This window comes from Pan paniscus, chromosome 6 (genome assembly GCF_029289425.2).
Source record: "Pan paniscus chromosome 6, NHGRI_mPanPan1-v2.0_pri, whole genome shotgun sequence".
Classification (NCBI taxonomy): Eukaryota; Metazoa; Chordata; class Mammalia; order Primates; family Hominidae; genus Pan; species Pan paniscus.
In genome coordinates, this window is record NC_073255.2 from 6,562,417 (window position 1) to 6,577,708 (window position 15,292).

At 54.3% G+C, this 15,292-nt stretch overlaps 1 pseudogene; it reads left to right on the forward strand.

The window, feature by feature from the left end:
• Positions 1-8,445: 8,445 nt before the first annotated feature.
• On the forward strand, positions 8,446-11,997 carry LOC100973306 (transcription factor A, mitochondrial-like; annotated as a pseudogene).
• Positions 11,998-15,292: the final 3,295 nt, after the last annotated feature.

Genomic DNA, 15,292 nt, shown 5'->3' on the forward strand with positions numbered 1-15,292 from the left:
TCAGTGTCAGAGGATACAGAAATGAATCAGTGTCAGAGGATGCAGCAGCGGCCTCCTCCTCTTCTCCCCTTCCCTCCTCCTCCCACTCCTCCTCCCCTCCTCCCACTCCTCCTCCCCTTCCCCCTCTTCTTCCCCCTCCCGCCTCCCCTCCCCTTCCCCCTCTTCTTCCCCCTCCCGCCTCCCCTCCCCTTCCCCCTCCTCCCCCTCTTCTTCCCCCTCCCTCCTCCCCTCCCCTTCCCCCTCTTCTTCCCCCCCTCCTCCCCTCCCCTTCCCCCTCCTCCCCCTCTTCTTCCCCCTCCCTCCTCCCCTCCCCTTCCCCCTCTTCTTCCCCCCCTCCTCCCCTCCCCTCCCCCCTCCTCCTCCTCTTCTTCCCCTCCTTCCTCCTCTCCCCGTCCCTCCTCCCCCTCTTCTTCCCCCTCCCTCCTCCCCTCCCACTCCCTCTCGTCCTCCTCTTCTTCCCCTTCCCTCCTCCCCTCCTCCTCCTCCTCTTCTCCCCTTCTCCCTCTCCCTCCTCCCCCTGTTCTTCCCCCTCCCTCCCCCTCCTCCTACCCCTCCTCCTCTTCCTGCCGGGCACCTTCTGGTTCCCTGCCTCTTTGGAGGTCGCCCCCTTCTTGTCCTCCCTCCACTCACTTATCTGTGACCCCCAAGCTCCCCTGTTGCCCCCTGCCCCTCTAATACAGGTGAGGTCAGCAGCCAGACTCTCCCTCCTCTTTCCTCTTTCTCTCCTCTCTCTCTTTCCTCTCTCTCTCTCTCCCCCACCCCGTCTTTCCTCTCTCTCCCCGCTCTCTCTTTCCTCTCTCTTCTCTCTCCCCTCTCCTTTCTCTCTCTCCTTTCTCTCGTTTCTCTTTCTTCTTTCTCTTTCTTTCTTCTGTGTGTGTCTCTCTCTCTCCGTCCCCGTCACACACACACACACACGCACATATACACTGTTGTTTGCTCCCTGCCACAGGTAACGTGGGTGACAGGCATAAATGGTGGTGTTCAGCCCCTTGCAGCTGGAACTGGAATGGGCTCCCGGGCCCCTGGCTGGGGCTGCCCCCATAAAGCATGTTGATTTCTGATCCGGAGGACAGAATGGCAAATCCATTGACCAAAATTTGCAGCTAACATTAAACCGACAGAACGGCTAATAATTCAGATGATATTAAAACTATCCAACTTTGTCTGAGTAAATTAGAAGAATAAAATGAGATTTATTAAGGGCAAAGTCAGCGCAATCTCACAAAAGAGAAGGAATCAGAAATAGAAAAGGAGGAAATTTGGAACAATGGCGGCATAGAGACAGCTGGGTGGTCACCCTGATGAGAAATTAAATCTTAATCATGATAACAAGGCCTCCAATTGCACCTGGGGAGCTCAAAGCACCTCATAGCTTCCGCCGAGACATCCTGTCTCAGGGACTCCAGGCAACAGTGTGGGGGCAGGGGGCTCTTGGCCTTGTGTGGCCGCTGGTGGTGCTGGCCAGGGCCTGAGCTGGGCTGGGGCTGGGCAAGGGTTGGGCTGGGCAGGGGTTGGGCAGGGTTTGGACTGGGGCTGGGCGGGGCCTGGAGGAGCTCAACGATTTGCTCAAGGCCGCAGAGCCGGGAAGTGGCAGAACCAAGGCTTGGACCTGGAGCTGCTGAATTCTGGAGCCCCAAATTCTTCCAACTGTTCAGCAACTTTCTGTGAGCCCCTGTGTGTGCGAGGCGTGGAGGGTGCCGCGATCAAGGCGGTTCCTGCCCCCAAGAGGTGTAGCCCAGGGGAGAGATCGAGAAGTCAGCATGCATTTATCCTGCAGCGATGAGTCCTACCACAGGCGATCCGTGTGGCTCTGGGGGTGCAGAGTCCTCCCACAGGCGATCCCGGGGGCTCCGGGGGTGCAGAGTCCTCCCACGGGGGATCCTGGGGGCCCCGGGGGTGCAGAGTCCTCCCATGGGGGATCCCGGGGGCTCCAGAGGTGCAGAGTCCTCCCACGGGGGATCCAGGGGTCTCTGGGGGTGCAGAGTCCTCCCATGGGGGATCCTGGGGGCCCCGGGGGTGCAGAGTCCTCCCATGGGGGATCCCGGGGGCTCCAGAGGTGCAGAGTCCTCCCACGGGGGATCCAGGGGGCTCTGGGGGTGCAGAGTCCTCCCATGGGGGATCCAGGGAGCTCTGGGGGTACAGAGTCCTCCCACGGGGGATCCAGGGGGCTCTGGGGGTGCAGAGTCCTACCACAGGCGATCCCGGGGGCTCCGGGGGTGCAGAGTCCTCCCACGGGGGATCCTGGAGGCCCCGGGGGTGCAGAGTCCTCCCACGGGGGATCCAGGGGGCTCTGGGGGTGCAGAGTCCTCCCACGGGGGATCCAGGGGGCTCTGGGGGTGCAGAGTCCTACCACAGGCGATCCCGGGGGCTCCGGGGGTGCAGAGTCCTCCCACGGGGGATCCTGGGGGCTCTGGGGGTGCAGAGTCCTCCCACGGGGGATCCAGGGGTCTCTGGGGGTGCATAGGAGTCCTCATAATCTCCCCATCCTGGGGGCCCAGGGCAGGCTGGACAGGAGTGGCCAGGAGGGAGCTGGGCCTCGCAGGTGTGATGTGGTGGAAATGTTCCCGGCTGATGGAGCAGCATGTTCAAAGGCCAGCACCCCTGGGGAGCTGCAGGTCTTTCCGTCCAACAGGAACCTGTGTTCAGCTCAAGGGGGACAGTGGGCACCAATGCGACTGGAGAGCTGGAGACAGATGGGGCTTGGAAGTCACGCCAAGGGATCTGGATCTCACCTTGTGGGCACTGGGGAGCCTTGGAGAGGAGGATTACAGGCCGGGCCAGAGGGCAGACTCGGCCTTTAGACAATCTCAGTGACCACCCAATTCAGGGGCTGGATTGAAGGGGCTAATTCCTGCAGCAGGGAGGCTGATGTTTAGAGCATGTCCCTCAGGGCTTGTAGATGAGCGGAAAGAGCCCAACTCCAATAAGATGAAGTAAATAGCAGGGAATTTAGCAGCTCACAGAACTGGGAAACGCAGGCCTTCAGGTTTGGCTGGTCAAGGGTACCACTGAGATCTCCTCTCTGGGTCCCTCTCTTTCTGGGGATGGATTTCCTCCTTGCTGCTGGGGACAGTGGCCACCAGATGTTCTAAACGCCCACCCTCCCAGCATTGTGACCCAAAGGGTGACAGCAATCATTCTGTCTGGGAGAGAAGTTCCAGGAAAGACTGAGTCATGTGCCCGAGCTGCTCGGCATGGCCCGGGGGTCAGCTGGTCTCGTGCTGGGGAGGGGTCGGCTCCATGACTGGCAGCTCGGCTCTGGCCACAGTGCGCCAGGGATGCTGGGGCAGGTGATGGGCTGGCGTGCTTTGTGCAGCCACTGGTCCAGGCAGTGCATCGGGGATAGGCTTGGGCCTGCATAGGGGGCAGTGGGGAGACAGCTTGGTGAAGAACTTCCAGAGACATCTAGAAGGTCAAATAGACAGGATTTGGTGATTGACCAGATGTAGAAAGAAGGTGGGATCAGGAAATGCTTTCCAGGGCTGGGTGCGGTGGCTCACGCCTGTAATCCCAGCACTTTGAGAGGCCGAGACGGGCGGATCACCTGAGGTCAGGAGTTCGAGACCAGCCTGACCAACATGGTGAAATCCTGTCTCTACTAAAAATACAAAACTTAGCCGGGTGTGGTGGCGTGCACCTGTAATCCCAGCTATTCTGGAGGTTGAGGCAGGAGAACTGCTTGAGGTTTCAGTGAGCTGAGATTGTGCCACTGCACTCCAGGCAGGGCAACACAGAGAGACTCCATCTCAAAACAAAAAAAAAAAAAAAAAAGGAAAGAAAGAAAGAAAAAAAAGAAATGATTTCCAGGGTTCTGCTTTGATCAGCTGGTTAGACAGTTGGTGTCATTCGCTGTGGTAGAGACTGAGTAAGGGGAGCAGTTCCTGCAGGGCGTCTGGAGGTGCTGGCCTCCAAAGAGAGACATTTAGGGACCATCCATGGGGGTGGTTATTCGAGGTAAGGTCACAGGTGAGCTCCCCTAGGGAGGGGGAGTGAGTGAGAGGGCAAGAGAGCCTCAAAGTGAACCTCTAGGAGCCCCACAGCTGCGGGCTGGCTCAATCGGGGCTGAGAGAGAAGTCAAGGAGGCAGGAGGAGACGTGGGGGGCTGGGGAGCTCCAGGAAGAGAGCTTCAAGGGGGAGAAGGTGGGCACCTGTGTCTCAGGTGCCACAGCGCAGCAGGCTTGGCTGGACCTTGGCTGAGTCTGCAGCCTGGCACTGTCTGCCTTCCCCGGCTCCCAGCATGACTTGCAGCTCCTCTTCCCACCACGCCGGCCTGGCACTGGGTCTCCCTTGTGGACCCCACGCACTGGGCCATCACTGGACTCAGGTTGCCCTGGCTGGTCGTACAGAGCTTGCTGTGCCCAGCCTGGACACCCCCGGAGGAGGCGAGCAGCGGGCATCACACCTCTCCCGCACCCTTCCGTCTTCCCATGAGTCGGACCACACAGTGCGGGCTGCCCACTCGTGAGCCCCCGGGGGAAGGGCTAACATTATCTGCATTTTGCACGTGGGGAAAATGAGGCTGAGAAAGGGGTCAGGAGCTGAGGATGGAAAGAGCTAAGATGGGTCTCCAGGAAAGCAGGTTCCCACGCACCGGTCAGCACCCCCCTCCTGCTTCCTGCACCATTCATGAGACCCCTCCATAGGGCCGAGGCCCACCCAGCGAGGGAAACGCCGATGATGAGGGAGGGAGGGACCTCTCAGCGCCCAAGAATGCGACCAGCCTCCCAGGGCGGGGTATCTGCATGGGGACAGGCCTGGGGCCCCCTGCAGGCCAGAAAGAAGGAGCCACTGAGGGCTCAGCTGGCAGACCATAGCCTGGGGGGTGGGGGCGGCGGGGCGGCGGGGGCAATGGCTCTGAGGGTGGGCGAGGACCAGGTGCCGCCAAGGAGCGATAATGATGGCTTGAGTCAAAGCCGCCCCGCGTCTCGCCCGCGCTGGCATCTCCAGCAGCACCGTGCCAATTAAAGATGAGTTGAGCATATCGTTAGTTTCCAAATCGTCAAGAATCTCATTAGGGGAGTCTTAGATCCACCTGAGCAGCTCTGCCGATTGTCCACACTGGAGCTGCCGAGCTGGGGGCAGGGGGAGTTGCTGCGTGTTGATGAGCCGTAGCGGGGTTTTGCCAGGCAGGGCGCTGGATTGAACCGGCCCAGCAGTGCCCAGGGCCTCGGTCTCCTGGCTGACTGGTCAGTGGTCCTCAGCCTGTGTCTCTCTCCTCCAGTGGGGTGATGGGCTAGACTGGTCAGAAATCTACTGGGAGTCAGTTCGGATGCCACATTTCGACCAGACTTGGCTCAGGGGCCATCTCGTCTACCCCATCATTTTATAATGGGAGAAACAGAGGCCCACAGAGGTGGGGGAGCCCCTGGGATACACAGGGGCTGGAAGAGACCCATAGAGCTTGGTCTAATCCAACCCTAAAGCAGATCTGACTCCCATCTCTGTTGTCTCAGCTGAGTGACCATTTCACTTGTGCCTTTTTTTTATTTTGAGACCGAGTCTTGCTCTATTGCCAGGCTGGAGAGCAGTGGTGTGATCTCGGCTCACTGCAACCTCCGCCTCCTGGGTTCAAGCGATTCTCCTGCCTCAGCCTCCCGAGTATCCCAAGTAGCTGGGATTATTGGCATCCGCCACCATGCCTGGCTAATTTTTGTATTTGTAGCAGAGGTGGGGTTTTGCCATGTTGGCCAGGCTGGTCTTGAACTGCTGACCTCAAGCGATCCGCCTACCTCGGCCTCCCAAAGTGCTGGGATTCCAGGCGTGAGCCACAATGCCCAGCTGCACCTCGTTTATAACAAAGAGGCCCCACCCTTCCCTTGGCCCCTTGTTCCATCTGTGCCCATCAGGGTCCTTTACTAATGAGTCACAGAGACCTGGCTCAAATTTGCTGAGGCAAGAAAGGAATTTCCTAGAAGTCAGGACTCTGTGGTTTTGCAACAGAAGGAAGGCTCAGAGATCCCAGGACGTCTCCAGCCTCATCCCTGCTGCTCTCAGCACATCTACCTCTGGCCGGGCAGCCTCTTCCTCCTGGGGGGTGGGGATGGGGTTACTGGGGGACAGAGAGCTCCAGAGCCACATGCCATGCCATCTGCCACCGGGCGGGATCTGCGCGTCTTTCTTTAGCCTCAGCTGGGAAAACCCCACGGAAGGACTGTGCATGGCCTGGCTTGGTCAGTTGCTCACCCTGAGTCCATACGGCAGCTTCCATTAGAACTGCGTGGCTGGGGTTTATTCATTCATCTCATGTTCACTAAGACTGGGCTGTGTGTCAGACATTGTTCTGTATCTATCTGGGAGAGGCAGACCATAAACAAGGGAACCAGTAATAAAGATAATTCAGATAGTGATAGGTGCTCTAAAGATGACGAGCAGGCATGCCTGTAATCCCAGCACTTTGGGAGGCTGAGGCGGGTGGATCACGAGGTCAAGAGTTCAAGACCAGTCTGGCCAAAATGGTGAAACCCCATCTCTACTAAGAATACAAAAATTAGCTGGGCGTGGTGGCATGTGCCTGTAATCCCAGCTACTCAGGAGGATGAGGCAGGAGAATCTCTTGAATCCGGGAGGCGGAGGTTGCAGTGAGCCGAGATGGTGCACCTGCACTCCAGCCTGAGCAACAGAGCAAGACTCTGTCTCGAAAAAGAAAAAAGAAAAGATTATGAGCGGGGTGCTTGAGGGGTGATATTAGCTAGGACGGTCAGTGAGGCCACAGGTAGTTGTGGAGGAAGAGCGCTCCGGGCAGAGGGAACAGAGAGTGCAAAGGCCCTGGAGCAGGAACAGGTTTAGTGTGTATCAGAAAGGTGGCCAATGTGGGCTGGGTGCGGCAGCTCACACCTGTAATCCCAGAACTTTGGGAGTCCAAGGCGGTGGATTGCCTGAGCTCAGGAGTTCAACACCAGCCTGGGCTACGTGGTGAAACCCCATCTCTACTAAAATACAACACATTAGCTGGGCTTGGTGACACATGCCTGTAGTCCCAGCTACTCGGGAGGCTGAGGCACAAGAATTGCTTGAATTTGGGAGGCGGATGTTGCAGTGAGCTGAGATCAGGCCACTGCACTCCAGCCTGGGCCACAGAGCAGCAAAACTCTGTCTCCAAAAAAAAAAAAAAGAAAGAAAGGTTGGCCCATGTGGCTGTTGGTGCATGATACATTTGAAGCCATCTCTATAAACTTTGTGTGTGTGTGTGACAGGGTCTTGCTTGTCACACACACACTCCAGTGTGGAGTGCAGTGGCGTGCTTGTAGATCACTGCAGCCTCAACCTCCTGGGCTGAAGTGATCCTCCTGCCTCAGCTTCCTGAGTAGCTGGGACCACAGGTGCGTAACACCACACCCTGCTATTTTTTTTTTTTTTTTTTTTTTTTGTAGAAATGGGGTCTCACAGTTGCCCGGGCTGGTCTTGAACTCCTGGGCTTAAGCGATCCTCCCTCCTTGGCCTCCCAAAGTGCTGGGATTATAGGTGTGAGCCACTGTGCTTGGTCATCCTTATAAACTTTATACAGTTAATCAGAGGCTGGGCACGGTGGCTCACGTCTGTAATCCCAGCACTTAGGGAGGCCAAAGTGAGTGGATCACTTGAGGTCAGGAGTCCAAGACCAGCCTGTCCAACATGGTGAAACCCCATCTCTACTAAAAATGCAAAATTAGCTGTGCATGGTGGTAGGTGCCTGTAATCCCCGCTACTAGGGAGGCCCAGGCAGGAGAATTGTTTGAACCTGGGAGGTGGAGGTTGCAGTGAGCCGAAATAGCGCCATTGCACTCCAGCCTGGGCAACAAGACTGAAACTCTGTCTCAAAATAATAATAATAATAATAGTAATAATAATAATAATAAAATAAATCAGGGAAGAAGAGGGGGAGAAATGAAAATACACCATGCTTGTGGCAAATTCAGCGTCCATCACTGGGTCCGTTTGCTCTCGGATCCACTTCCTCATAGCTGTTGGGTGCGTATTGTCTTAGAATCATGTAGAATCTAGATTATAGCTCCCTTTAACTACTCTACAGATAACAACTTGAACATCACCAAATGTTTTCGCTTTGAGATATTCCTTCAGGGTCTGCCCACAAATGAAACAACTGATGCCAGCTGACCCGAAGGACCCCACAAGGAACTGACTCACCAAAGAATGCCGTTTCTACACTCCTCTCACCCCAACCCATCAATGACCCCAGTTACCCAGCCCCTCACCCTCCATGATCCCCTTAAAAACCCCAGTTCAGGGCCAGGCGCGGTGGCTCACGCCTGTAATCCCAGCACTTTGGGAGGCCCGGGGCAGGGGGCTGGACCACCTGAGGTCAGGAGTTCGAGACCAGCCTGGCCAACATGGCGAAACCCCGTCTCTACTAAAAATACAAAAATTAGCCTGGCATGGTGGCACGCACCTGAAATCCCAGCTACTCGGGAGGCTGAGGCAGGAGAATCCCTTGAGTCTGGGAGGTGGAGGTTGCAGTGAGCCGAGATCGCGCCACTGCACTCCAGCCTGAATGACATAGTGCCTCGCGAGTGGCAGGCATGATAACAAACTCCGGAGGGTCGCAGGCAGGTTCGTGTTGCCATTGCTGGGGTGGTTCTGTCGTGCCAGGAGGCTCTCCGAGACTGGGGCCTGGTCACTGCCTGGTCCGCTGGTGCGATGGTGTTTCTCCGAAGCACGTGGGGCGTGCTGAGGGCCCTGGGAAGGTCCTGGCGGAGCTGTGTACCAGCTGTGGAAGTCGACCCCGCTTCCCCTTCAGTTTTGTGTATTTATGGAAATGGTTTTCGCCTGCCTTGGCAAGTTATCCAAAGAAACCTGTAACTTCTTACCTTTGATTTTCTAAAGAACAACTACCCATATTTAAAGCTCAGAACCCAGATGCAAAAAATACAGAACTAATTAGAAGAATCACTGAGCATTGGACGGAACTTCCCAATTCAGAGAAAAAAAATATATGAAGATGCTTATAGGGTGGACTGGCAGGCATACAAAGAAGAGATAAGCAGAATTCAAGAACAGCTAACTCCAAGTCAGATTATGTCTTTGGAAAAAGAAATCATGCAGGAACATTTAAAAAGGAAAGCTTTAATAAAAAAAAGAGTTAACAGTGCTTGGAAAACCAAAATGATCTCGTTCAGCTTATAACATTTATGTAGCTGAAAGCTTCCAAGAAGCTAAGGATGGTTCACCGCAGGCAAAGCTGAAGACTGTAAATGAAAACTGGAAAAATCTGTCTGGTTCTCAAAAGAAAGTATATATTCAACTTGCTAAAGATGATAAAATTCCTTATTATAATGAAATGAAGTCTTGGGAAGAACAAATGATTGAAGTTGGACGAAAGGATCTTCTACGTCGCAAAATAAAGCAACCACCAAAAGATGGCACTGAGAAGTGTTAGAAGTTCACAATGGATAGGCACAAGAAACCAGCTGGGTCTCAACGCCTGAAGCTATCGTAAAATTAGAAAGGATAAAGTCGGTAAACCTTTTATATTCAATTTCTTTTTCTTCAGCTCATGGACTTCTGCCAGTGTAATACTTGATTTGGAAAACCCAGATAAAGGTTTATGCAAAATGTATTTTGTGTTTAGGAACTACTGAGGATCAGAGTAATCCATGCAAATGTGAATCATTTTACCTTTGATAAAGGTAAATCAGACTATGAGGTTTTTTTTTACACAGGATAATGACTATGGAAAGAGTGTTCTTCTTCCCTTATATTATGGAAGCAGGAGTTTCCTTTTCAAAATTGTTACAAATTGTAGAAGCCACAGTGTTCTGTGATACAATTGTGCGTTTTTCAAAAAGCAGCCAGAACTCGTCTAGGTAAATTCCAGTTCCTAGGTATAATTAATATCATATTCAGAGTTGATGGTTATACACGTAAGTGATGGCTGGTTTTAGTTGCAACTTTTTATAAAAGGGACTGAGAAATTTATAAACCTTTTTCTCACTGTCTTTTTTTCTGAAGTAAAAACTAATAAATTATGTACCAGATCTATGCATATTATTTTATGTTGCATAGGATAAACATTTTAATCATTAACTTTACATTGCCTAATTATATATTTTAAGATGAAACATTTGTTTTACAGCTTTCCCCCTACCCTTTTTTTTTTTTTTTTTTTCTGGAGACAGAGTCTCGCCCTGTCGCCCAGGCTGGAGTGCAGTGGTGTGATCTGGGCTCACTGCAACCTCTGCCTCCCAGGTTCCAGCCATTCTCCTGCCTCAGCCTGCCGGGTAGCTGGGACTAAGGCGTGCACCACCGTGCCTGGCTAATTTTTGTATTTTTTAGTAGAGACAGGGTTTCACCATATTGGCCAGGCTGGTCTCAAACTCCTGACCTCGTGATCCTCCTGCCTTGGCCTCCCAAAGTGCTGGGATTACAGGCATGAGCCACCATGCCTGGTGCCTTTCCCTTTTTTTTAAGTAAGGAAATATATTTTTTTCTGAATTATTTTCTCTCATGCGAGTATATTGATCCAGAAAGAAAACTTGCACTGTATATATTTTAAAATGAGAAATCTAAAAAAAAAGAGAAGTATCCAAAGTCTCTGGAATTTGAAACACTTTGCATAACGTATTAAAGCCTGTATAAGAGACAGCCAACTATGGCCTGTGGACCAAATCCAGCCTGCTGCCTGCTTTCTGTGTCCTGTGAGCTAGGAATTGTGTTTATAATTTTAAATGCTTTGTTTTTAAAGACTTTTATGATACATGAAAATTAACATGAATATTTAGTGTTCATAAATAAAGTTTATTGGAACACAACCAAAAAAAAAAAAAAAACCCAAAACACCCCAGTTCAGAACTCCTTGGGGAGATGGATTTGAGGGTCTCCTCCCATCTCCCTGCTTGGCTCCCAGCGATCCTGAAACTCTCTGCTGCAAACCCTGCTGCCTCCGTGCATTGGTCTGTGACTGCATAACAGGTACACAAACCTGTGGGCCCACATGCAGCTCCTCCCTCCTGAGTGTGACCTCGGGTGAGCCCTGCGTCCTTGAGGAGTCTCTGTTTCCTCATCTGTGAACTGGGGTCACACCTCCTGCCCTGCAGAGTTGCTGTGACAGTGATGACGTGTGGAGCACCAGCATGGTCTGCCAGCGTGTGGGGCCAGGACGGAACCCTTCCCCATTGCTGCTCCCTTGGTGTTTGGGTTCCTGGTCCAGGGCACCTTCCTCCTCCCCCAGCCTGGACCAAGCCCACTCCTGTGTGTGCTTTCGAGTGGACAGGAGGCCCAGGGCAGGGAGGGCAGCCCACGTTTACTTTAAGAATTTCTCACCTCCAGAGACAAGGATGCCAGGACCGCCACTGGGGGCCACCACGGCAAACTTTCCCGCTTTCAGGACACCCCACATGGCCCCCGGGATCTGGCTTTGGGAAGGAAGATGGTGCCTGGATTGCGAAGGCCTTTCAATCTCATGCCCTGCGTCGTGGGGTAAATTGTGTCTCCCTCAAATTCATATGCCAAAGTTCTCACCCTCAGGACCTCAGAATATGGCTGTATTTGGAGACAGAATCTTTTTATTTTTATTTTATTTTATTTTTTGGAGACAGGCTCTCACCCTGTCACCCAGGCTGGAGTGCAATGGCCCTATCAGGACTCACTGTAGCCTCCACCTCCTGGGCTCAAGCAATGCTCCTGCCTCAGCCTCCTAAGTAGCTGGGACCACAGGCATGCACCACCACGCCTGGCTAATTTTTAAAAATTCTTATGTAGAGATGGGGTCTTACTATGTTGCCCAGGCTGGTTTTGAACTCCTGCCCTCAAGTAATCCTCCTGCCTCAGTCTCCCAAAGTGCTGGGATTAAAGGCACGAGCCACGGTGTCTGGCCAGAGACACGGTCTTTAAAGAGATAATGGAGGGAAAATGAGGTCACTAGGGTGGGCTCTGATCCAATCTGACTGGAGTTCTTCTAAGAAGAGGAGATTAGGACACAGATGCTCACGGAAGGACAATCACGTGAGGACATGGGGAGAAGATGCTGTCTGGAAGCTGAGGAGGAGGCCTCAGGGGATCCAGCCCCACCCACACCTTGATGTTGGACTTCCAGCCTCCAGGATCGTGGGAAATAAACGTCTGTTGTTTCAGCCGCCTGGTCTGTGACAGTTTGTTATGGCGGCCCAAGCAAACTGACCCACCGAGGAATTTCGCTTTTGATCTTATGGGTGGTGGGGTCAGTGGGGGCTTTGAAGCCTTGGTCCGACACAGGGCTGGGGGCTTCTCGGCTGCAGGGTGGAGGGGGCACTCCCCGGGGAGAGGCCCAGGCTGGGAGACCAGTGTGTAGGAGTGTGTCTGTGTAGGGGTGTGTGTTTGTATGTAGGGATGTGTGTATGTAGGGGGGTGTGTGTGCGCCTGTGTAGATGTGTGTGTGTAGGGGTGTGTGTGTGTCTGTGTAGGTGTGTATGTAGGTGTGTGTGTATGTGGGGGGTGTGTGTGTGTGCCTGTGTAGATGTGTGTGTAGGGGTGTGTGTGTGTCTCTGTGTAGGTGTATATAGGTGTGTATGTAGGAGTGTGTGTGCCTCTGCAGTTGTGTGTGTGCCTGTGTGTCTGTGTAGGGGTGTGTGTGTATGTAGGGGGTATGTGTGTAGGGGTGTGTGTAGGTGTGTGTGTGTATGTAGGGGGTGTGTGTGTATGTAGGGGTGTGTGCATAGGGGTGTGTGTGTAGGTGTGTGTGTGTATGTAGGGGGTGTGTGTGTATGTAGGGGTGTGTGTGTAGGGGTGTGTGTATGTAGGGGTGTATGTGTGTAGGTGTGTGCGTGTGTAGGTGTGTGTAGGGGTGTGTACATGTAGGTGTGCATAGGTGTGTGTGTAGGTGTGTGTGTGTGTAGGGTTGTGTGTGTATGTAGGGGGTGTAGGTGTGTATGTAGGGGTGTGTGTTATGTAGGGGTGTGTGTAGGTGTATGTGTGTATAGGGGTGTGTGTAGGGGTGTGTGTAGGTGTGTGTAGGGTGTGTGTACATGTAGGTGTGCATAGGTGTGTGTAGGTGTGCGTAGGGTTGTGTGTGTGTGTAGGGGGTGTAGGTGTGTGTAGGGGTGTGTGTGTAGGTGTATGTGTGTGTATAGGGGTGTGTGTGTGTAGGTGTGTGTAGGTGTGTGTGTGTAGGGTGTATGTACATGTAGGTGTGTGTGTGTGTGTGAGTGTGGGTGGCGCCAGGGTTCTCCAGCCCCAAGTGCGTTGATAAGAACGCGAGGAGGGGAGGGGGACAGCTGGAACCGTCTGAGCGGCTGGGGAGCCCGTGTGTGAAGCCGGCACCACGTTAGCAGAACCGAGTTACTGAAGGGCCCCACCTGGGTGGAGCCGTGAGTGTGAACAGTTTCCGCTTCCCCCGGAAGCTGGCGTCGTGCAGAAACCCTCAGCCGCCCGAGCGGGGCCCTGGGCCTCCGGGTCACTCTCTGTGGCGGGGTCTGGCTCCGTGTCAAACGTCCTCATCCAATGCCCGCAGTTGCTCTCGCCCCCAGGCCTGGACCGGGGAGTGAGGGGTGGGCCTGACCGGCCCCTGTGCTCCCGTCAGCCCCCCACGCGAGCCCGTCCTGTGCTGGGGGCAGGGAGATGGGCTGGTGGGAGAGGAGACCGCATCCAGCCCTCCCTGGCCACCTGCAGGGTCCCCACCGTGGCGGCTGCTTTGCTGCTAACTCCTCCCAGGGACCCCAAGTCCCCATCGCTCTCGGGGGGCCCCCCTCATCTGAACTGCCTCGGAGGAGGGACGTATCTCACGCGGAGCACCCCTCCACGCCTGTGACCCTGGACTTGCTCTCCCGCCCCCGCCCGGGCCTCAGGGCTCAGGAGGCCGTGATGAAGCAAGCAGGTGAACTGCACCCTGGAGCCTCCGACGGGGCGGCCACAGGCAGCGAAGACCCCGGAAAAACAGGTTCGAGGCAGACACAAGATCCAGGCCCCGGCAGGCTCCGTGTCTGCCGAAGGCCTCCTGGGTCATAGGCGACACCTTCCCGCCGTGCCCTCTTGTGGGAAAGGGGTGAGGGAGCCCTCTGGGGCTCCTTTTATTTATTTTTAATTTTTTAATTTTTTGAAATGGAGTTTTGCTCCTGTTGCCCAGGCTGGAGTGCAGTGGCGCAACGTCGGCTCACCGCAAGCTCCGCCTCCCGGGTTCAAGGGATTCTCCTGCCTCAGCCTCCCGGTAGCTGGGATTACAGGTGCCTGCAACTACACCCAGCTAATTTTTTGTATTTTTAGTAGAGATGGGGTTTCACCATGTTGACCAGGCTGGTCTCAAACTCCTGACCTCAGGTGATCCACTTGCCTTGGCCTCCCAAAATGCTGGGGGTCACAGGCGTGAGCCACCTCACCCGGCCGTGAAATTTGTATTTTTAAACTTTGTATAAATGGTATTTTGCTGTCCGTGACATTCAGCAACTTGCTCTTCTCACCCCACAGTACCCTTCTGAGGTTAATCCGCATTGATAGACGCAGGTGTGGTTCATCTGGAATCTGTTGGTGTGAACTGCGCGGCGGCGTCCCCCACCAGGCACCGCAAGTGATTCATTCGTTTCCCTGAAAAGGCGCGTGGATGCTGTTTCTAGCTTCCGTTATCCCCAGCGATGCTGCACCTGCCCCAGGACACACGCTAGGGTGGAACCGCCGGGCATGGAGCAGGTGTGGTCTCAACCGCAGGAGAAACAGCCGGGTAGCCTCCAAAGGGACGTGCCACTTAGCGCTCCTGCAAGGGGAGAGGCACTGAGGCTCTCGGTCCTCACCAACACGTCCTTGTGCCACACTCAGGCCCGGCGGGTGGTGTGGGGGCCGCATCTCATGGAGGTCTCCGTCCACGTTGCCCCCATTGTGACCGCAGCGGGCGCCTCTTGGTAGCAGCCACCGGCCTCTTCTGGGACTCGCCGGAGGGTTTCCACGTCGCCCGCTCCGACGGGGCTGTTCATCTCCCCTTGATCTGTGGGACTCCCCGTCCGTCTCAGGTATGACCCCTTTGTTGGTGATCTGGGTTGCAGATATCCCCTCTGTGTCTGTGGCTTGTCTCGCTGCGTTGTTTATGGTGCGCTTTTGTCAGGCAGACGTTTCTAATTTTGCTCTGTCTGGACTTGGCAATCTTTCTGTTCGTGATTTGTGCTTTTGGTGTTTATGTACAAACTCTTTCCCGGTCCAGAAAGCATAAAAAAGTTTGCTTTGTGCGCTGAGGTCTCTAATCCATCTCACAGGAATTTGTGGCGGGTTGGGGCAGAGGCTTTGCTTAGCGTTTTCCATCAGGTGAGCCCATTTCCCCAGATTGACTGCACAGCCCGTGCTCCGCAGGGTCCCACACTGGCCTCTCTGAGAGGCTGTGTTGCTAGACCTCCATCTACTC